We start from the raw sequence: 22,992 nt of genomic DNA, 5'->3' as shown, positions 1-22,992 counted from the left end.
GTTCTGAAAAACTCTAGGTTGTTCTCATCAACAGAGCCAAGAGAGGCTCCATTAAGTTCCTCACCTTGGGATTTGAGGCGAAGTAAGGATCCCATGTCAAGGAGAGTCAGATCGACCATACTACATGGGAAATGAAAAGAGTTGGTCAACTGTGACCAGAAAGCACATGGCGGCATGAAGAAGAGGTCTGTCAAGAGTCCTTGGAAACTTCGTTAGTTGGATCTCCTGGAATATTCCCAGTTGGTTCTACTTAGCAGATTTTGCCTGAGTCATTCGTTTGACCCAATCACTCTAGTTATCAAGGTGACGAGGCCAGAAGCCGTGCCAGGCTTTTGGTTTCGCTTCTTCTTTCATAGGTTCGGGCTGTCTAAAGAGAAGATTTTTCTTTCTTATGGCTTGGAAAGTTTGGGATTCGAAAGGAGGTGAAGGGAGTATCGGACCAACAAAAAAAGGGGAACTGAAAAAGATCAATATCTCAATCTGGACTGAAAGGGCACGGTCACGAGCTAGCTGTTCTTCAAGGCATCGATCATCGTTTTGGGGATTGGAAGAACTCTGAGGGCGAAAAGCAGTAGCAGATGGAGGAAGAAGCTGAATGGAGAAGAAAATGAACAATGCTTTAGTCGGTGCCAATCTCTTTTAAGGAAGGGAAAATATCTTGCATTAGAAGAATCAGAGGTTTACTGATTTATGCCAATCAAAGATATTTTGAATTATCTTTATGAATTTTAAATTATACCGCCAAAGGGGATGTAATGCTGTGATCTCTTATACAATGGGAGAATTGAGATAACTGCATCTCGGGCATTACGAGACATAATCCGATCATACTTTGGGCCAATAAATTGCACCATATAATGGATTATGAGGGCAATTGTTGGTGGTGAATTTCAGATTCATGGGATGATTCCTTACGTGGCATAATTGCATGGAGTTCTATCTAGTGGAAAATAGGTATGACGTGTTGGAGGTTTATTATAAGGTTAACTGGTTGGGATAGGTGTCTCCTGGTTATAAGAAAGATAAGGGAGTGAAACAGTAATGCAACCGATTCTTGTATTTGAAATTGAACGCTACAATTTAAAAGGAGAAAAATTTTTGGCAGAGGAGAATCAACTCAACACACAACACCAAAATGCAACCCTTTTTTAAGTCTTATCTCTCTTGTAGACATAGATTTAAAGCAAGATTCTTGTGTTTCCTTTAGTTATAAGTCTTATATTTCATCAAGTTTTCCAACTAGTGAAACTCTTCGTTGTAAATCTCAGAATTTCATCTCAATGCAATGACTATCGTTCTTTGGGATTCAAGTTCCTTTGTTGACCCTTGAATTTGGTTTTCTTAGTCTTTTGGATCTCAATTAGTTTCCAAATCTTAAGGTTTCAAGTTCTTGGAGAAATCGGGGCATGCGAGGACTCAACTCGCCTTGATCGAAGTCAGATTTATATTATATACATTAGAAAAAGATTCTAGCACGCCTGAGTAAAAAGGAAGACGATCAATGTATCGTAGAAGATTGGAAGGGAATTATTGCCAACATTACCTACAAGATTCCCATAAGACTATCCACTTCCAATGTAAAATTATTATTACTTCCATCATCTACGTGTTATTCCAACAAAAATTGTTTCAGATAAAAGAACTACCATATTTTCTAATCGTCATTATTTTAATCCCATAAAAAAAACTACTTTTCATCAATATAGACAAATATATACACAAGGATCTATCAGGAGATTGGAGCTGCTGACGACATGTTTCACTGGTGCTGTTGTGCTCTCGTTCTCCCACAATTTCTCTGCAACAAATTATAATTTTCTTTTCTAATTACAATAAACAATCACAAAAAATAGTTCTGCTTATTATATTTTTTTCTTTTTAGGGGGAAGAACCCCATAGAACTTCTGCAACAATGGTGGAAGCCTCTGCATCAGAGAAACAGGCTTCCCTAACTCTCGTCAATATCTCCTGCTTGAAAGCTCTCTTCTCCCTCTGTCTCAACCCTTCCCCAACCTCTAAGTGCACCGCAAACCTCGCAACACAGCTCGCAAAAGGATGGGTCTCCAAAATTTTCCCCTCTTTGCTCTCTTCCTTCAATTCGGATTCGGTATCAACAACCCCTCCCGCATATACCCCACTGTTCTCGTTCTCATCAAATCGATCCATTTCGATCAAATCACCACCCAGTTCCGATCTTTGCAACTCCACAAGCTTCTTGATTAAACCCTCTTCTAGCATCGCTTCGATTGCTTCTCTTCTCCCGAAATAGGCGATGTCGAGGATACAGTCCATGGCTGTGATTCTGAGCGATAAGTCTTCTGCGCTTAATAAACTGATGATTTTGGGGATTTCTCCGTTGGTTTCGATTTCATCGACAAGTGGACTTTTGATTGATTTGATTAGAGAGCAGAGGACACGGATCGACGAATTGGATCCCATGGAAATGAGGGCTCGAACGGTCGGACCCATTAACACTTGACCCACGAACACGTCTTTGTTGAAGCGAACCAGAGCACCCACTGCGAATGCCGATTGTTCTCGAATGCGCTTCGAGAATTCTGGATTACAGAGAACAGATTCGAGGGCCGAGAACACCTTGGACTTGAGAACTAGGTCTTGTAAATCTCGATTGAAACCCTCTAACACCCGGCACTCGAACTGGCTCAGCAACTTTACCTTCTCTTCTTCGTCGACTGATGATCCTTGTAGGGCACTCACGAGATTCTCAACGCTTTCTCTGTCGATCCATGCCTGGATCTCATTCTCGATCGAATTAGCGACTCTAGAGATCCCGCGGTTTTGGAGACGGCGACGAAGGAAGGATCGGAGGCTGTAGCCTTGAGATTGTCTCACGTCTTCGACAAGGGTTTTAAGGTAGGTAAGGTGGTTGGAGAGTTTAGAGAGATTAGGATCGTTGGATAGGATGTTATCCGCTTCAGTCTCGAGCTCCAACAGAGCTTTAATGGCGAATGAGTTACAGTCGTTGTTGAAGAAACTGGCCTTACTCTGTATATCCTTGGAAGCTTGTTTGAGGGCTTCTAACACTCTCAGAACATGCTGGTTCTCTCGCGCCTCAGCTTCTTCCATGGTTGATACGGTGATACCCACTCCCTGCTTCGAAGCTCAGAGCCTCAGAGAAGGAGAGAGAGAGTGTGTGTGTGTGAATCTCTCGCAGTCTCTAGCGAACTCAACGACCAGTCCTCACTCACATAGTCATGTAATCATATGGCGCGAGACCTAACGTTCTTTTAATTTCCACGTTTCGGCACGTGCCGTATCGGGTCGTAAGTCTCCTGACTCCGGAATCCTGATTGATCATGCTCAAGCACCGATGTGGCCTGTGTCCAAGTGGCATATCCTCCTCGTTCCTCCCAAATGGTTTCACTATTTCTAATTGATTTGGCATATTTTCAATCAGGTTCTACTCATTTAACGGTCAGATCAATGGATATGTATCTTAAGGGGACACGTAAGTAAGTGTACATCAGTGATTTGTAAAGAGACGCTTTGCCACGCAACCCGGAAAATGTCGTGAAGGCAAGTGGGGGGAATATTCGGATCACCTGACATTCCCTATTGAAATCCAAATACTTGTGAACCAAAGACCCGGGAAACGGCAAACGGGTTTCTTTATCCACACACTTTAGTTTTTAAGTTTCTATAGTTTTGGGCCAAATTTGTAAGAGTTGCTTTTTTGGTAAAACATGTGAGGGTTGATTGATTAAATAAGTGATTTTTGGTTGTAAAAGAAGGTGGGTTTGTGGGGTTAGTTAAGGGATTTTGAGATTTGAACGTTTTGGTTTGCGAGTATGGTAATGGTCTCGAAGAGCTTTTAAGTGACATTCGTTTGTAATTAGAGAGAGTGGATGAATATGATGATCTAGACAGTACTGGAGTGGTTCTGGTTAGGTTTGGTTTTGTTTTGTTTTTGTGATTTAAGGAGACAAGTGGCTTTTAAGCTTCAATTTTTTGGTTTTATTGCATGGATGCATGGTGTACCAACAATTGATTCGAACTTTGTACATAAGAAAGAAAAATGATGGATTTGATCGGGGGTCATCCATTGGAGATGATAAATATAGTGGGTTAAACCGGTGTCACACGTATTCGTTCTACCTTTTTTTTTTTTTTTTTTTTTTAATATAATGAAAGATCTCATGGGCCATCAAAATAGTATTCAAGATCAAGCAAGAAGGGATAAACGCCGATTGGTTTTGTGAAATAATTTGATTTAATGCTCCATGATGCCAATCAGCTATGATCTTTGTAATGATCTTAAAAAAATCACACTGCAAAGACTTATTGGACAGAGTTGGTCTGCAATCTCCGGGATGCCCAATTTTGGGATAAAACAAATGAGTGTTCTATTCAGATATGCTGGAATGTAGACATGTTTGAAAAAATTCAGCAAAACAAAAAAGTAGGTCTACCTTCATCAAGCCTTGGTACCGTTGGAAGAAAATAGGCTAACCATCCGATCCTGGAGAATTGGGATTAGGGTTGTCAAGCGGTCAGACTAGGGCTGCATTGTGAACGACCGTTTAGCTGAATGGGCTTAGATAGGCGGGCATGATATGGTTGATAAGCGGGCCGATCTATTTCGGGCTCTAATCGTGCTGCATAAACGGGCCTTAACCGGGCTATTGACCCATTTAACTTTAAACGGGGCCGGCCCTCTTTAAAATTGGTCTTTTTAAATATGCTTGAAGAGGAATACCAATAAAATGTGGCAAATATGGGCATAGCAAAGAAAGATCTCATAGTTAAAATGGATTAAGCCAAAGATGGGCAAATCTAAGTTACTAAGGTAGTCGGTCTTTAATCCACGGAACTCAAATCAATTAAATTATGCCTACACAACCCAAGTTTAACAAGTTCAACTCAATTAAACTATGCCTGAAAAATATGAATGTTCAGATAACAATCACCACTATCTCAATTGTTTATATATAAATAGTATTAAGAAAAAAAAAATACAAGTAGTGTTAAGGGGGTCAAGCTAGGTCAGGCTTGTAAATGTGTTGGGTTGGTTGGGTGCCCATCGGTCTAGGTGGTTGCACCATGTACTACATGCTTGAGCCCAACACGTTTATTAATCGGGCCGGTCTAAGTTAGGCCATAAATGTATAGAGCTCAGTCGGGCCTACCAGTGTAGGCCTGGAATTGACACCCCTACTTGAGAGGAGCCACTGCAAAAGACGGCTACACAGATCTCCCATGTAGTTGGGATCATTCATTGAAAATTATTAAGGACATCGGTAACGATAGGTTGAACAATATCCAAAACTTGTGCAAGAGCAACATTATCTATTCATTTTGAGGAGTACAATGAGTATTAAAAGTATTTGTAACCTTCCTCATCCTCTGTTGATATCCAGGTCTTGATGGTACTTTGTGCTTAAAGATTTTATTCCGGTGATAGTGATGCACAGCTAATAAGTGAAAAATATCACCTCCCTGCAGCCATGCAATTCTCGACTTCTGATGCCATATCTCCTCCTCTCCTTTTGAAGTTTGCCTCCAAGAGATTTTGAATTTTAAATTCCTTTTTTTGAGAAAAAGTTGAAACGGGGTAGACCCCTGGATGTGCTCAAGCTCAGCCTTACAGCTCCTGGTATTTTCAAAAAGGAAAATTTACATCTACCGCCCTTGACTTTTGCTCTAATTACACCTACCCCATGACGTTTCAAAAATTCCATTTCGCCCTTGAAACATCAGACTGTGAGTGAGGTGTTAGTTTTGATATAGAAAAGACTTGATTACCCTTTTATATACTTAAATTAAAACATCGAACAATAAATACCAATATTATGTAAACCTAAAATACTTAGCTTCCCCAAATAGGAGACAATGGCTTAGGGTTTTCTATAGTACCTTGTCTAGCGAAGGTGGAGAATGTAGTGTATCACCGTGAAGGTAAGTCTCTCTATGAGTTCTACATCTCTTCTCGCCCATCGTTTTTAAGAATTTAAGGCACTACCTGATCTCTTATCTCCTTTGAGTTTCCTTGTAAAAGAACTCTTATTTGGGATGCATTATTGTTGCAAGTCATGCTTCATGGGTTTGGCTTCCCTTGTTCATTTTTCTGAACGCACAATCACATAGGGTTGCAGGAATCATCGGAATAGAACAGGAACAGTATTTGAACAATCAAATTAGCTCAGATTCAGGTTACTATTTTGATGAATTAATTTCAACTAAAATTTGACTTTTGAAACTTCAATAAGTCCATTAAACGAAGAAATGGAAACTGATTAGATTTGTTTATGGGGTTCCTTTTGATTTGCATCTTCTAATTTAAACTTTGATTGGGATGAATTATATGCTTTTGAAGTTGCATGGGGAGATTATACATGTAAGTTAAGGAAGGAACTCTTAATCAGAAATCTTGTTAGCTAGGATAAGCAGTCCAAATATGTTATTTACAATGATGGTCTTCAGTTCTCTTATGGTACCCAAGGAAGATCTTATATCTCACCAGAACTGATGGTTTTCACTTTGTGAATCTCAATAACTTGGGGCCCAACTAATGATCCAAATCCAATGATGGGATCTTTACCATCAGATTTTTTTTTTCTGAGCTTAGATTTTCTCTTTTTGTTCAGAGACATTCGTGTACTAGACTACTTTGTCGATATTCTGCTATTGTAGATGGGGGGCTGTGCTTGTGTATGTTTGTTTACAACAAGGTTAGTGAGATAGATAACAAATTTGTGTCATGACTGGATTGGATTGGAATCGAATGGACTGCTTTATCAAAATTCTCTGATGGTAGATGGTGGTTATTCTTGGCTTTATACAACTAGGTTATTGCTATTTTATATGAAAAACTTGTCCATAGATTCATCTTCGAGCTGAATCATTAAATTGAATTTGTTTCTCTATGTCCCAAATACAATTTCTTCCTAAGAAGTCCACATAGAGAAAACCTACTCAAGAGACATCCAACCCTATTCAGGAATATTCACATTCAAATTGAGGGGGAAAGCATCATAGAGGTGTAAAATTTCCTACCATTTTTACCATTTATTTGAACTAATTTTTGGCTATTGCACTTTCTATTTCTGGTGTTTATGTTTCCATTTTCCTTTAGTTATTAAATAATTAAGGTGGATTAGGTAGCTTATGTATTTACATATATATTTTCCAGATGCACAATGTCATCATGTGTGAATGACAGTAATCAAGGTTCAATTCTAAATTATTTGAATATAAAATGCCACTGCCATAAAAAGTATTAGTTAGAATATAAAAAAAAAGAGAAAATTACAATGCCACCGTTGAACTTTGGTCTTTATTCAATGTCACCCCTATACTTTTTGAAATACCAAAGACACCCCCCTAAAAATTTTAAAAAATTTCAAATCAGTCCCTATCGTTAGCCATCCCTATTAAGTGATGGAATGTCTATCAGTTTTTGTTTAAAATGCCCAAAACACCCCCATATGATGTGAGTGGACCATATTACCCTTGCCTCTTCTTCTAAACTCATAAGGAAATTGCTGGTTCACAAAACCGAGAATCAGTGGACAGTTAGAAGGAAATTAAGAGATTAGTTGTAATTGGTCAATTAGTTAGTTTTCTAACAGAATTAGTTAGCTTGTAATTGCCTAATCAGCCAAGCTTTAAAAACTTGGAAAAGGGTCAGAACAGGGATAATAAGAGTTTTACTTTTTTTCCTTTGTTCTTCTCACTTCTGCACTCTCTTTTTCTTGGAGTTTTCCTGCTCTTGAACTCGAATCACTAGCTGAGGAGATCTGTGCCGCATCAATTGGTGCTTTCATTGAGTTTCTTACTAATATGGTAGATTTGTCACCCAATAAGGCGAAGACAGGTGGCATCTGATGGAGAAACACGTGTCGCCCATCCGATGGAGGCCGTAAGGCTTTTAAACCATGTGAGGAGAAGATGCCCGAGGGGGTTCCCAAAACCCTAGGCTGAGAAATCCTATAAGAGGGAACGCGAAAGAAACCGGAGGGAGGTCCGCCGACACCCACCATTACTCCTGTAAAAACACTGTTCTGTCGGTCACTAATTTGGGCATCGGAGAACTAATCCCGGAGATACCTCCGGGCCTCTGCCTTTTGTGCTTGTGCAAGGTCGGCTCATATGGATTTTCTCCAGTAATAGATTGGCACCGTCTGTGGGAATGACAGTAATGGTGGGAAAAACCTACAATTGTAAGAAAATCAGAGCAACTCCGAGTATAAACATGGATGAAGGGGAAGCTTCAAGAGGGCTCCCCCCTCGACGAAAATCAATGAAGAACGGAGAAACAATGATCGAGAAGGTTCCGTGAGGGACCAGCACTCGGCTAGATATTCGATACACGGAGATAGTAATCTTCCACCCCCTCCTAAGGCACATGAATATGTGACAAGGGAGTAGTTCGATGCCCTTCAGGAGAAGTATGACCGAATGGGCGACACAATGAAGGAGGTCTCCAAGGTTGTCTCTCAAAGGACCGGTGGAGCACTGTGAGGCTCCCATGTCCAGCCAGAGCGAGCCCAAGACGAGGGTCGGAGTAGTTCGGGATCGATAAGGTTTGGCCGGAATCCTCAAAACCAAGCTATGAGGGAAAGCCTTGCACCCAAAGAAAGGATGCAACGTGCCACCAGGGCCAGGCATGAGGGGCCACACCAAGGAGACAGACAGAGACGTGAGGACTCGGGGTTGAAGCAGATGATCCTAGACCTGAAAGATGAGATCTGGAAGGTCACAGAAAACCAGATGGGAACTCGCGAGTCGAACCTCACTAATGACAAGGCTCTAGCGGATGAGGTCATGAGGGACCCACTCCTGGTTGGTTTTCATCTACCCAAATATGACACCTACGACCGGTTTGGAGACCCCGTCGATCATCTGAAAGGCTTCAAGGTTGAGATGCAGTTTCACCGAGTCTCGAAAATCATCATGTGTCGCTCCTTGCCTTTAACGTTTAGAGGAGCGGCAAGGTTATGTTACAACTGCCTGTCGACGAAATCAATTCACAGCTTCAGAGATTTGAGTTACTTCTTTGTGAGGGGATTCTCCAGTAGCCAACCCCTTCAGAAGACCACATTGAACCTGACCAACGTCAAACAACAGGAAGGAGAGTCACTGCGAAGCTACATGAAGCACTTCCAGCAGGAGAAGATCATGATCAGAGGTTTGGATCTGAAAGAAGATTTCATGACCTTGTTGGGAGGCGTAAAAGATAAAGAGCTAAAAATGTCTTTGGTGAAGCATACACCGTAGAACCTAGCTGAGTTGAGGGCTCGGTGTGATAAGTATATTCAAATGGAAGAAACCCTCCAAGCTGATGAGGAAGTTGAAGCGAAGACGGGGAGTAAAGGGACCTCAAGAGATGACGACAAACTTTCTGAGGGCAAGAGACGAAAGTCTGAAAGTGATAGGGCACCCAGCCTGCAGGGGCAATCAGGAATGGCAAAGGGACTGGACACCCGAGGAAGCTAACCATCGCCCCTATGACGATCATAAAGGCCCAAATAGGGTTATAGCAACTATCAGTGGAGGCCTAACTGCTGGAGATAGTTCCATCTCGGCCAGGAAATCAAAAGCCTATGCGAGAAGGGTGCATGTGGCCGAATGGTCAAATAAGAGGGTAAGGACGGGGACAGTTATCTCCTTCTCAGATGACGACCTGGAAGGGGTGTAGACGCCACATGATGATGCCCTGGTAATCACCATGATCGTAGCCAATTACAGAGTGATGTGGTAAAAATTGACCGGATAACCTTCCTTGCAGTTCCTAGTGCTCCAGTTGACCTGCACAGAAGAGATGACAGGGGAGAGTCGGGTTGAGCCGACGGGGGATTCTCTGATGCCTAATTCAGATCTTTCCACAGCAGATGCTCAAGAGAGCTTTTCCAATAAAAGGAGTGATTGATCGATCCCCCATGATGGAGGCTTACCTTGGTATTTATAGGCTACTGATGGAGAGAGGAGGGGCGTTTGTGGAGAGTCCAGTTCTGGCGTAAAGTCCTTTGAGGGGAGTGGCATTGTGATTCTGGGAATATTCTGGGTTCCAGAGCATATTCTAAGAATATTCTCCATTGATCGGAGGTGCAAGTCGTGAGAGGGGTGGACACCTCTGATGATGTGTAGTGGATAGAGTCCTGCCCCTATGATCAGGGATCACGCCCCTTGAATGTAAGAGCGGATGTTTGCATGTTTTTTGATGCATTAATTGACTGTGCTGAGCCGAGGTGACAGGCTGGTTGAGCCAAGGTGACTAGTAGCACAGCCTGATGGAGGGCCGAGGTGGCCGCACGACCTGATGGAGGGCCGAGGTGGATGCATAACCTGATGAGATGTTGAGGAGGCATCATGGCATGATGTGATGCCGAGGTGGCAGCACGGCCTGATGACATGCCGAGGTGGTAGCACGGCCTAATGGAGGGCCGAGGTGGCAGCACAGCCTGATGCAGGGCCGAAGTGGCAGCATGGCCTGATGGAGGGCCGAGGTGGAAGTATGGCCTGATGGATGGCCGAGGTGGTAACACTGACTGATGGAGCGCCGAGGTGGTAGCACAGCCTAACGGAGGGATGGGGTGGCAGCATAAACTAATGGAGGGCCGAGGTGGTAGTACGGCCTGATGGAGGGCCAAGGTGGCAACACAACCTATTGGAGGGCTGAGGTGGCAGCACAAACTGATGGAGGGTCGAGGTGGCAGCACAGACTGATAGAGGGCCGAGGTGGAAGCACGGACTGATGAAGGGCCAAGGTAGTGGGTCAATCCTGTTTAGATTTGCATACACGCTTCAGCCGTGCTGAGGAAGGCGACATATTTTTTTTCATCACCAGCCCCTCGCCCTAGCAGTTCGAATCGATCTGCTAGAGCATTTAATTCGATGCGAAATGCACTGCTTCACTTTCTCAGCCGAGGTTGCTCAACGGTTCGAGGACGTGGCTGTCGCTTGTTCAAAGCCGAAGGAGACAAAGCACCTTCATGGGGAGCCGCACAAGATCACAGGCCAACTAGAGGTTGAGAAGAAAATGACCCGGTCTGAGGAGGTCCGTGCCAATGATGTCAGGTTGATAACTGAAGAGCTAGAATAGGAGGTTGCTAAGAAGCTCAATGCCAACAACAACTTGATGAAGGAGAATGATGCTCTCTAAGATGAGTTGTTCGAGACTCAGGGCACTCTCAAGGAGGAGGAGCTCACAGCTAGGGTTGGCGAGCTGGAAAGGCAACACCGTGCCGAGCTGGAGGTCAAAGAGGTGGCTGAACCCCTAGGCCTGTCAGAAGTTGGTTGACATTAACATTGCTTCGTTTCAAGTCGGCTCGGATGATGCCATTCGGTTCATCCTGAGTAAGATGCCAGGCTACAATCTGACAGACTATGAGTAGCGCATTCCTACCCCTGCAACTTCGGTGTAGCTCGATGGCTCGATCGATAGTAGCACAGCCTGATGGAGGGCCGAGGTGGCCGCACGACCTGATGGAGGGCCGAGGTGGATGCACGACCTGATGAGCTGTTGAGGAGGCATCATGCATGATGTGATGCCGAGGTGGCAGCACAGCCTGATGAGATGCCGAGGTGGTAGCACGGCCTGATGGAGGGCCGAGGTGGCAGCATAGCCTGATGCAGGGCCGAAGTGGCAGCATGGCCTGATGGAGGGCCGAGGTGGAAGTATGGCCTGATAGATGGCCGAGGTGGTAACACTGACTGATGGAGGGTCGAGGTGGTAGCACAGCCTAATGGTGGGCTGAGGTGGCAGCAATAGACTAATGGAGGGCCGAGGTGGTAGTACGGCCTGATGGAGGGCCAAGGTGGCAGCACAACCTATTGGAGGGCTGAGGTGGCAGAACAGACTGATGGAGGGCTGAGGTGGCAGCACAGACTGATAGAGGGCCGAGGTGGAAGCACGGACTGATGAAGGGCCAAGGTAGTGGGTCAATCCTGTTTAGATTTGCATACATGCTTCAGCCGTGCTGAGGAAGGGGACATATTTTTTCTCATCACCAGCCCCTCGCCCTAGCAGTTCGAATCGATCTGCTAGAGCATTTAATTCGATGCGAAATGCACTGCTTCACTTTCTCAGCTGAGGCTGCTCAACGGTTCGAGGACGTGGCTGTCGCTTGTTCAAAGCCGAAGGAGACAAAGCACCTTCATGGGGAGCCACACAAGATCACAGGCCAACTAGAGGTTGAGAAGAAAATGACCCGGTCTGAGGAGGTCCGTGCCAATGATGTAAGGTTGATAACTGAAGAGCTAGAATAGGAGGTTGCTAAGAAGCTCAATGCCAACAACAACTTGATGAAGGAGAATGATGCTCTCTAAGATGAGTTGTTCGAGACTCAGGGCACTCTCAAGGAGGAGGAGCTCCCAGCTAGGGTTGGTGAGCTGGAAAGGCAACACCATGCCGAGCTGGAGGTCAAAGAGGTGGCTGAACCCCTAGGCCTGTCAGAAGTTGGTTGACATTAACATTGCTTTATTTCAGGTCGGCTCAGATGTTGCCATTCGGTTCATCCTGAGTAAGATGCCAGGCTACAATCTGACAGACTATGAGTAGTGCATTCCTGCCCCTGCAACTTCAGTGTAGCTCGGTGGCTCGATTGACATTGGTGAAGAGGTGACCCAACTCGAAGGATAGACAAGTGAAGAGCTAGGCCCGTGGATTAGCCCCCCGAGATAAGCCTTGTATATATATATTTTATGTAGATGTCTCCTTCTGGAGCGATGTACTTTGAGGGATTTTTTCCACTTTTTTTATGAATGAAAAATTTATTTTGATGTCTTCATCACTCAGCATTCTTGTGCTTCTTTTTCTATTTTCTTATACTTTGAGCGCGGCTTGAAATAACTATTGGAAGAATAAGGACCAGTAGAGCTATCTGAGTGTGGCTCTGTTCCCTAGCTGAGCTCGGAATTGATCTTCCATGTCTAGTTTATGAGCTCTAGAGGTGCCAAGCCTAGGCCTAGCCATAGGGGTGCCGAGCTGGGGCTCGATCTTAGAGAATGCCGAACTTGGGCTCGGTCTTAGAGGGTGTCGAGCTTGGGCTCGGTCTTTTGAGGTGCCAAACCTAGGTTTGTTCTTGGCTGTGACAAGATGGGGCTCGACCTTAGAGAATGCCGAGCTTGTGCTCAGTCTGAGGGTGTCGAGCTTGGGCTTGGTCTTTTGAGGTGCCAAACCTGGGTTTGGTCTTGGCAGTGCCGAGCTTGGGCTCAGTCTTTTGAGGTGCTTGTGTTAAGGTCTTGAAGTTGCCAGGCTAGGGACCAGTCTTGGTAGTGCTGAGCCTGAGCTTGGTCTTAGATGCTGTCGAGCTTTATCCCGCTCTTATCAAAAGGAAGTGTGCTGACTGCATTCATACCTTCCTTGCCTCATCCCTATTCTCAGGGAGTGTTCCTTCCTTTAGGTAATCGATTATGGCATCCATCCAGCTAAGGTTGTATTTGCCTACGGGTAATACCTCCTGGGGTTCTTCGGTGCTTGGATGGGATAATACTTCAAAGTACACCGATCGCCCAAGGTCTGTGAAGTCAGAGGTGGCTAATTGTGACAGCACGTCTGTGCTGGCATTCTTCACCTGCGGCACCTGCCTTACCTCGAACTCCTTGAAGGTTGTTACTTTCTCTCGCACCGTCTTCAAGTATTCGACCATCCTTTGTTCCTTGGCGTCAAAGTCGCCATTCACCTGTCACACCATGAGCTGTGAGTCACTATACACTACTAACTCTTGTACCATCAAGGCCAGCGCCAGATTTATTCCGATTATTAGAGCTTCGTACTCAACTTCATTATTGGAGGCATCGAAGTCGAACCGTATTGCATACTCGATTTTGAATCCTTTGGGGCTAACAAGTATGATCCCAGCGCCACTTTCCGCACTGTTGGATGCACCATCCATGTACAATGCCCAAGTCCTTTTCGCCCCGAGCCTCGACAGACTCCTGGGGTTCATCTGGGAGTGTTGTCTCGGCTATGAAGTCCGCTAGAGCCAGTGCTTTCATTGCGATTCTTGGCTTATATTGGATGTCGAATTCTTCCAATTCTATGACCCAATTTACTAGGTGGCTGGACATATCTGGCTTCTGTAGTATCTTCTTCAATGGTTGGTTTGTGAGCACACACACCATGTGCGACTGAAAATAGAGCCTCAGCTTTCTTGCCACTATCACTAGGGCGTATGTTACTTTTTCCACTTTTCTGTATCTCGTTTCTGCATCCAAAAGCGTTCGGCTGACGTAATATATTGGTCGTTGTTGTCTTCCTTCTTCCTTTATCAGTACTGCACTTATTGCCATTGCTGATAAAGCTAGGTATAACTATTAGGTATCCCCTGTATTTGTCTTCGTTAGCAGTGGGGGTGCGGCCAAGTACTCCTTCAGTTGTTCGAAGGACTTTTCACATTCCTCTGTCCATTCAAACTTTTTGGATCCCTTCAAGGCTTTAAAGAAATGGAGGCACTTGTCAGTCGACCGAGACATGAGCCGTCCTAGGGCGACGACTCTACCTGTTAGATCTTGGACTTGCTTCACATTCTGTGGTGACCTCATATCTCGGATGGCCTGTATTTTCACCAGATTGGCTTCAATTCCTCTCCGAGACAATAAAGCCTAGGAACTTTTCTGATGCTACTCCGAATGCACACTTTGTCGGGTTCAGCTTCATGCCGTACCGCCTCAGCACCTAGAATGCATTCTCTAGGTCTCGAATATGGTGTCCTGCCTTCAGGATTTTCACAAGCATGTCATCCACTTATACCTCCATGGTTTTGCCAATCATCCCCTTGAAGATCTTATTCACCAACCTTTGATAGGTGGCCCCTACGTTTTTTAGTCTGAAGGACATGACTTCATAGCAGTACAATCCCCCCTTGGTCACAAAGGATGTCTTCGGGACATCAGCCTCAGACATCTTGATCTGATTGTACCCTGAGTACACATCCATGAATCTCAGCGCCTAGTGTCCTGCTGTGGCATCGATGAGGAGGTCTATCTTCGATAGGGGGTAGTCATCCTTTGGGCAGGCCTTGTTCAAATCGGTGAAGTCGATGTAGATCCTCCACTTCCCATTTACCTTCGGGACCATCACCACATTGGATATCCACTCTGGGTATTGGATTTCACGGATGAACTGAGCCTTCAACAACTTCTCTACCTCTTCATTTATCTTTCGCTACCTTTCAGGGGTGAAGGTCCTCTTCTTCTACTGTACCGGCATCTTAGTCGGGTTGACACTTAGATGATGCTCTATTACTTCTCGGTCTATTCCAGACATGTCCAAGGCTGACCAGGCGAAGACGTCAGAATTGTCTTGGAGGAATGAGATGAGTTCTTCTCGTTGTTGCCTTGGCATTGTAGCCCCCACTTGGAATTGGCGAGTGTTATCCCCCTCTTCGGCTTCAACCTGTATCAGCTCCTCAGTCGGTTCCCCCTTTGATAGCTAGTGTCATCGCATAGATCTTCTATCGGGAGCACCTCGCCCACCTTTTCTTTTCCCCATAAAGTGGTGGCGTAGCACCTTTGGGATGCCTCCTGATCGCCTTGACATTCACCGACACCATTCCTGGTTAGGAACTTCATCTTGAGGTGTGGAGTGGAGACGACAGCCTTTAGGAGGTTTAAACCAACTCTCCCTAGTATGGCATTGTACACCGAAGTAATGCCTACTACCAGGAAGTTGATCATGACTGTTACTTGGCGGTCTCCAGTGCCGGCTCTTACTGGAAACTCAATCAATCCCTCCACTTTGATCGGGGCACTAGAGAATCCTTGCAATGGGTGTTCGACCTTCTTCAGCTTTCCCTCATCCAAGCCCATCTTCTGGAAAGCTTCAAGGAACAGGATATCAGCTAAACTGCCGTTATCCACCAAGATCCTTTTTACTCTGTAATTAACTATGGTCATGGTGATTACTAGGGCATCATCGTGTGGTGTGTGCACCCCTTCCAAGTCGTCATCCGAGAAGGAAATAACCATCTCCATCTTCACCTTCTTGTTCGACCATTCAGCCACATGCACGCTTCTAGAATAGGCTTTTGCTTTCTTGGCCGAGACTGAACTTTCTCCAGTGGCTAGGCCTCCACAGATTGTCACTATAACCCTAATTGGGCTTTTATTTTCATCCTGGAGGCGATGGTCAGCTTCCTCGGGTGTTCGGTCCCTTTTCCGTTCCTGATTGCCTCTGTGGGCTAGTCCCCTTCTTTCATGGTGACCTCTGTCTTCTCTATAGCGGTTATCCCTGCGATCATTATCTTCTTGGGCATCCTCCTTTCACGGTCTACGAATCGGCCTAGGTATCCTCTTCAAATCATTCCTTCTATTTCCCCTTTCAGGTGCCAACAATCTTCGGTGTCGTGCCGTGGTCCCTGTGGAAGTGGCAATATTTGTCCATATTACGTCTCTCAGGGTGTCGTCCCATCTTCCCTGGCCACTTCATGGCTCTGGCGTCCGGGGAGTCCTTTATCTGCATTAGCACATTCGTTCGTTTTTGGTTCAGGGGCACGTATTTCTCAAACTTCTTCGATGGACTAGGTGCCCTACCACGTTCGACTTTTGTCTTTTTCCTTCTTCGAAAGGTTTATCATCGGCTCCAGAGATCCTTTTCCTTCACGTCCTCTTCAGCTGCTTTATCGGCTTGGAGGGTTTCTTCCATCTGGATGTACTTATCACACCAAGCCCTCAACTCGGCTAGGTTCCTCGGTGTATACTTTGCCAAAGACCTTTTTAGCTCCTTATCCTTGACACCTCCCAGCAGGGCCATGAACTCTTCTTTTAGGTCCAGACCTCTGATTGTGATCTTCTCTTGCTGGAAGCGCTTCATGTAGTTTTGAAGTGACTCCCCTTCATGTTGCTTGACATTAGTCAGGTTCAACGTGGTCTTTTGAAGAGGTTGGCTACTAGAGAATCCCTTCACAAAGAAGTAACTTAAATCACTGAAGTTGTGGATCGATTTCATCGGCAAGCGGTTGTACCACAACCTTGCCGCTCCTCTGAATGTCAAAGGCAAGGCACGACACATGATGTTTTCTGAGACTCGATGGAACTGTATAGCAACCTTGAAGCCTTCCAGATGGTCGATGGGGTCCCCAGACCCGTCATAAGTGTCATATTTGGGTAGGAAAAAGCCAATCGGGAGCGGATCCCTCATGACCTCATCGGATAGAGTCGTGCCGTGTCATTAGTGAGGTCTGGCTCGTGAGTTCCTGTCTGGTTTTTTGCTACCGTCCTGATCTCGTTTTTCAGGTCTAGGATCATCTGCTTCAACCCCAGTTTGTCTCCTTGGCGTGGTTCCCCATGCCTGGTCCAGTCGACGCATTGTGTCCTTTCTTTAGGTGTAGGGATTTCCCTCATTGCTCAGTTTTGATGATTCCGACCAGACCTTATCGATCCTGTACTACTCCAGTCCTCGTCTTGAGTGTGCTCTGGCTAGATATGGGGGCCTTGCGGTGCTCCGTTGGTCTTCTGAGAGACAGCTTTGGATACCTCCTTCATTGCCTCGGCCATTCGGTCATACTTCTCCTGAAGGGCTTTGAACTGCTCCCTTGTCACATATTCCTATGCCCTAGGAGGGGGTGGAGGATTACTAACTCTGCGCATCGAATATCTGGCAGAACGCTAGTTCCTCGCAGAACCTTCCCGATCATCGTTTCCCCGTTCTTCTTCGATTTTCATCGAGGAAGGGAGCCCTCCTGAAGGTTCCTCCTTGTCCATGTTTATACTTGGCGTTGCTCTTATTTTCTTACGATTGTAGGTTTTTCCCACCAATACTGTCATTCCCACGGACGGTGCCAATCTGTTACTGCCGAAATCCCCTATGAGCTAATTCTGCACAAGCATAGAAGGCCTCTCCCAGAGGTATCTCCGAGATTAGTCCTCTGATGCCTAAGTTAGTGACCGGTAGAATAGTGTATTCACAGGAGTAATGGTGGGTGTCGGCGTACCTCCCTTGGGTCCCTTTTCGGTTTCCTCTTATAGGGTTGCTAGGCCTAGGGTTTCGGAAACCCCCTTTGGGAATCTTCCCCTCACGTGGTTTGGAGCCTTGCCCCTTCGGGAACCTTCCCTTCACGTGGTTTGGAGCCTTGCGACCTCTATCAGATGGGTGACTTGCGTCCCTCCCTCGGTTTCCACGTGTCCTCGCTTTATTCAGTCACAAATTCTGCCTTATCAATACCCAATTAGACCTAGTCAAAAATCTTTCAAAACCATGACGAAGGGATGAGTCTCTAAAGAATCCAACTGACACAATGTATCATTCTTCTAAAATGTTAAGCGGACAAGAAACCCTATCCCTTTGACAAAAACATTAACGAAACGCGAGTCGCAGCTGTCGAGAGCCGATTGAAGTTTAAGTAAACTATGGGGAACGAAACGAAAAAGTTCTCAAACCGACTAATCGACGACAATGGCAGCAGAAGTGGAGTGAAGACACTGAGAAATAGCATCTCTTCCAGAATTGGAGTTTGCGCCTAGGTTTGACGGAGCAGATCGGAGTTCTTCAAAGATGGAAATCACTGCATATCTTTGCATTGAGGGTTGAGGAACACGAATCATCTCGAGGAGGACAGAAGCCCAACCCAGAAAGTATACGACAAAAGGGGGAGGAGGAAATAGCAACTTTTGGAAAATGTAATCTAATGTTTCTTGATAATACCTAAAAAGAAGGGACTCTCTCTGATTCCATTTGTCTCATCCAACGTTTAAAAATTGGGCATCCCGTTCGGTCAGATCTATTCAAATTTTAAAACTTGGTCTTCAGTCAAAATCCCCAGCACCGGTTCGCTGTTTGCTTCAACATTTTTTATTTTTTGTTTTTGGTAGGATGCTTCGACGATTCAGTTTTCGTATTTTGCATAAAAAAACACTTCGAAAATAAAATTGCAAGGTATAAGTAATACCAATGAAGGGTTTGAAAATGGGCGGTGTGAGAGGGAAGCTATGCTCCTAAAAAAAAAAGAGAGAAAGAAGCTATGGGTTTGACATTTTTCATAACTTGGTTCTTTTGGATTGTTTGTAATGATTTTATTTTCAATCAGCGAAACTGCAACCTTATTGAAATTGCATTAGTAGCTCAAAATGCTCATACAGAATTTATTCAAGTTATGAAGTCAAAAAGCTCACCCTACTCATCAATTACCAGGACCACTACTTACAATATTGTAGAAATTCATCTGTTACCAAAAATAAAATAAAATAAATTAAAATTTAAAGAGAGAAAGAGGGAAGGAATCCATATATCATATCAATCAGGGTGAGTTTTTAAAAGGGCGGTGTGAGAAAGAATCTATATGATAAACCATTGAAGGGTTTGAAAATAGTATCATTCATATGGACTTCACATGTGAACTGACAACAAAGGCCACATATGATCATATTGGCGAGAGAGAGAGAGAGAGATAGAGAGAGACAGAGAGTGTGTGTGTGTGCACTTGCTTTATCAATATAAGTATGGTCCGTATGGGTGTGGGTCACTTGCCTAAGGAATGGATTACCATCGACCCATTACCATGGCTTCTCTCCAATCACATGAAAGTATTAGCTGTAAAAAAAAAAAACACTTGAAAGTATTGTTGAAACAAAACTAAAGTGGAAGCCATAAGGTCCAATGGTTCTACAAAAAACTTTTGCATGATAAAGTAGATGAATTTACTGAAGGGACTAGTAAAATCAGATGGTAACATTTTTTGTTTGCTGTTGAGCAAACTTGGGATCATATTTTACCTTGATCTTATTCAATATTTGCCTCTCTCCCTTATGGTATCTATACTAGTCACATTGCAATGTTTGTACTGTGTAGTGTTTCTTGGCAAAAGAACCCCATCATGCTGGTGTAGAAAACACTAGCACGCAAGAACAATGAGAGGGCACATGCCAGCATCTTCAACGCCTCAAGCATCAGGGACAATTGGTCCTTTTATGCACCCTAACTTTGCACGATTCTAGTGCCAACAAAACACAGTTGTTTTTTCCATTTATTATTATTACTAGCAAAAATGCACGTGCATATGCACGTGTGACCTTAGACTCGAAGAGAAAGAAATATAAGGGAGAAATTGTGGAGAAAGGGAGTTAGAAAGCTCACTTGAAGATTGAAAGATTTCCAACAAATGCTAGGAAAAGTATGGGTTAAGAGCAAGTTTGTAGAGACAGAATATGAAGTGCGTTTTCCCAAACCTAACAAGCATTAATGATCACAGGATCAGTAAAAAGGTCAATTACGTACCATTCTTGAGAAACACAATGTTTGTGGGATTAGAAGAGAATATAAAGTGAGGAGGGGGAAAATTCAAATGTTTCTCATGGAACCCCCCTATAGCTTCTATTCTTGCTAGAGCTTTGATTCCATCTTCCAAAGATCAAAAGAACATTAAGTAGAGGTGAAGTACAAAAGATTAAATAAACTAAATCACTCTACCACCTTGACGCAAACAACTATTAAAAAACTAAACCGCCTAAGAGCTCACAACCACTGGAGTCCTTCCAAGCCTCTCAACACCCTGTTTTGTTTCACCCTAATTCTCTTAGTTGCTGAATATCATAATAAAAGTTTGAAAATAAGATTTTTAAAGAGTTTTTATTAATAAGGTAACTAAAATAAATTAGGAAAGGATTTTATTTTTATTGGGTAAGGATTAATCAGGAAAGTAATAGGGGGAGGGAGGGAATATATATATATATATATATATTTTGATAGGTTTCATGAATGTGGAGGGAGGGAATATATAAAGATATAGATTGAGGAAAGTTAGATTGAGAGATAATGAATAAAGAGAGAGAATATAGAAAAAATATATTTCACAAAAGAGAGTGGAACGTGAGAGAGGAGTCTTACAAAAAGTAAAATAAGAATGTAGGAGAGAAGGGGAAGTGTTTGAAAGGAAATGGAAAGTGAAGAGAGCGAGAGAGAGAGAGAGAGAGAGAGGGAAGAGGACGTGTGAGTTTTCCTAGGCAGAAGGGACGAAAAAGGAAAGTGAGAGAGAGTGTGTACAAAAAGGATAAAAGTCTGAAAATAAGATTTTTAAAGAGTTTTTATTAATAAGGTAACTAAAAGAAATTAGGAAATGAACTTTTTTTTATTGGATAAGGATTAATTAGAAAGTAATTGGGGGAGGGAGCGAATATAGAATGATATAGATTGAAGAAAGATAGATGGAGCGATAATGAATAAAGAGTGAAAATAAAAAAAAAAATTCACAAAAAGAGAGTCCAAAGTTGAAAGTGGAGAGAGAGAGAGAGAGGGGGGGGGGAGATGGAATAGATACCACTGAAGATTCCAATACTGTGTCATGGCCATGACTATGATCCATAGTCTTTTCAAAAACGCGGAAATAGTGAAAGAAGAGAAGAATTTATTTGCTGAAAAAGAAGAGAAAGAAATTAAGAAAGCAAAAAATGCTGCATTTTTTTTGGGTATCTAATGAGAGAGAGAGAGAGAGAGAGAGAGAGATGGTTTTTTATTCAAGAACAGAATCTGAGATAGTCACTGATTTGATTTGCAAAGAAATAGGGAGATAGGGAGAGATATATGTGGTGAGGAGGGAGGTATCGTTTTGCATAGGGGCTGTTGGGGAGGTGGGCGACAGTTCAGGGGAGAGAGAGAGAGATAGAGATTTGACCTCAAGCAACGGGCCAATAGGGGGTATTCATGAGAAAACAAGGAGTAAAAAATCTATTACAATAGGGATATTATAGTCAACTTGAAAAGTTTGCCAAAAAAAATTAATACGTACTTTTATAGGATACACTAGTAAAGGTGCACGTGCAAATGCATGTGTGGTAGAGAGAGAGAGAGAGAGAGAGAGAGAGAGAGAATGTTCAAGCAAATATTTTCAGAGATTTACTTTTCAATGTGACAAAGGAAATATATGATGGTAATTATTACAAAGCATAATCGATAAAGCTCTAATGGGTACATACTTCAAAGGATTGAATTAGTTGGAAGACCATTTGCAATACCACTTGGTTGGTGATAATGATGATATACACTGATGGAAAACCTTAACAATAAATATGAAACTTCCAACTCCAAAAGCTTTGGGAAGCACCTATTGGTTGGCATTGCAAATGATTTTTCAATACTTGGGACAAAATTCATATTCATTTATGCCCACACCATATTTTATAATTTAGTCACATCTCAATAATTAAATATCTTAAGACATAGATCATTTAATATTATCAAAGGTACAACACAAGGCAAACTAATGCATATAGCATCTTCTTTATGTGAAGTTGCTCCAAGTGAAACCCTAGACTACTGTGATGAGGCATGTGTCGTAATTGATATATGTTATGACGGCCTCTCTTTAACAATTAGTACCCATGATACTTATTAAGGGAAGAGTATAAAGATAGAACATTACACAATTTACTCCTCTCTTAAGCTATTAATTTTACCATAAATTGTCTGCATCATATTAGGTGGCACAAAAAAAATATGAAGGAAAGCTTATTGTGCACCGAAGAGAGGTAAATCATCAGAAAAAAAAAAAAAAACCATCATAATGATTTAATGAATATAGATGTGGAAGTAATTCTTATGTAGTGATTACATTTGATGCATGAGAAAGAATAGATTCTACTTTTTGAGATTGTTGTATAATATGAAGACGTTGAAGAGAATCCATATTCTTGGAGATCCTAATTCTTGAGACCCACGACTTGACGAAGAAACTCTTTTGAGAGGGTACAAGAAATGATTTGCTAAAACTTACCTATTCTCACATTTGCAGCAATCTTGTTTCTATGGAAACAGAAATAAATATCAGTTCCAAAACTTTCTTCACCACAAACTGAACATTATCCATAATCCATTAAGTTCCCAAAAAATTTATAGCCTGTTGGAACCTGATCAAAAGAGAAACCATATAATCCCACTCAATGTATTAGTAGAGGCCTTCTAAGAAGAAATCTATGCATTGTGTATAACATAATACCTAAAAAAACTTCAGATTTAATTTTTTAGCTATAACATCAAGTGCAACAGATGTAGGCATGCTCCTGCAAGCATTGATTCCAAATAATATAGTGATTTTCACAACA

This window comes from Macadamia integrifolia, unplaced genomic scaffold, assembly GCF_013358625.1.
Source record: "Macadamia integrifolia cultivar HAES 741 unplaced genomic scaffold, SCU_Mint_v3 scaffold369, whole genome shotgun sequence".
NCBI classification, from domain to species: domain Eukaryota; kingdom Viridiplantae; phylum Streptophyta; class Magnoliopsida; order Proteales; family Proteaceae; genus Macadamia; species Macadamia integrifolia.
This window is presented reverse-complemented; position numbering follows the sequence as displayed.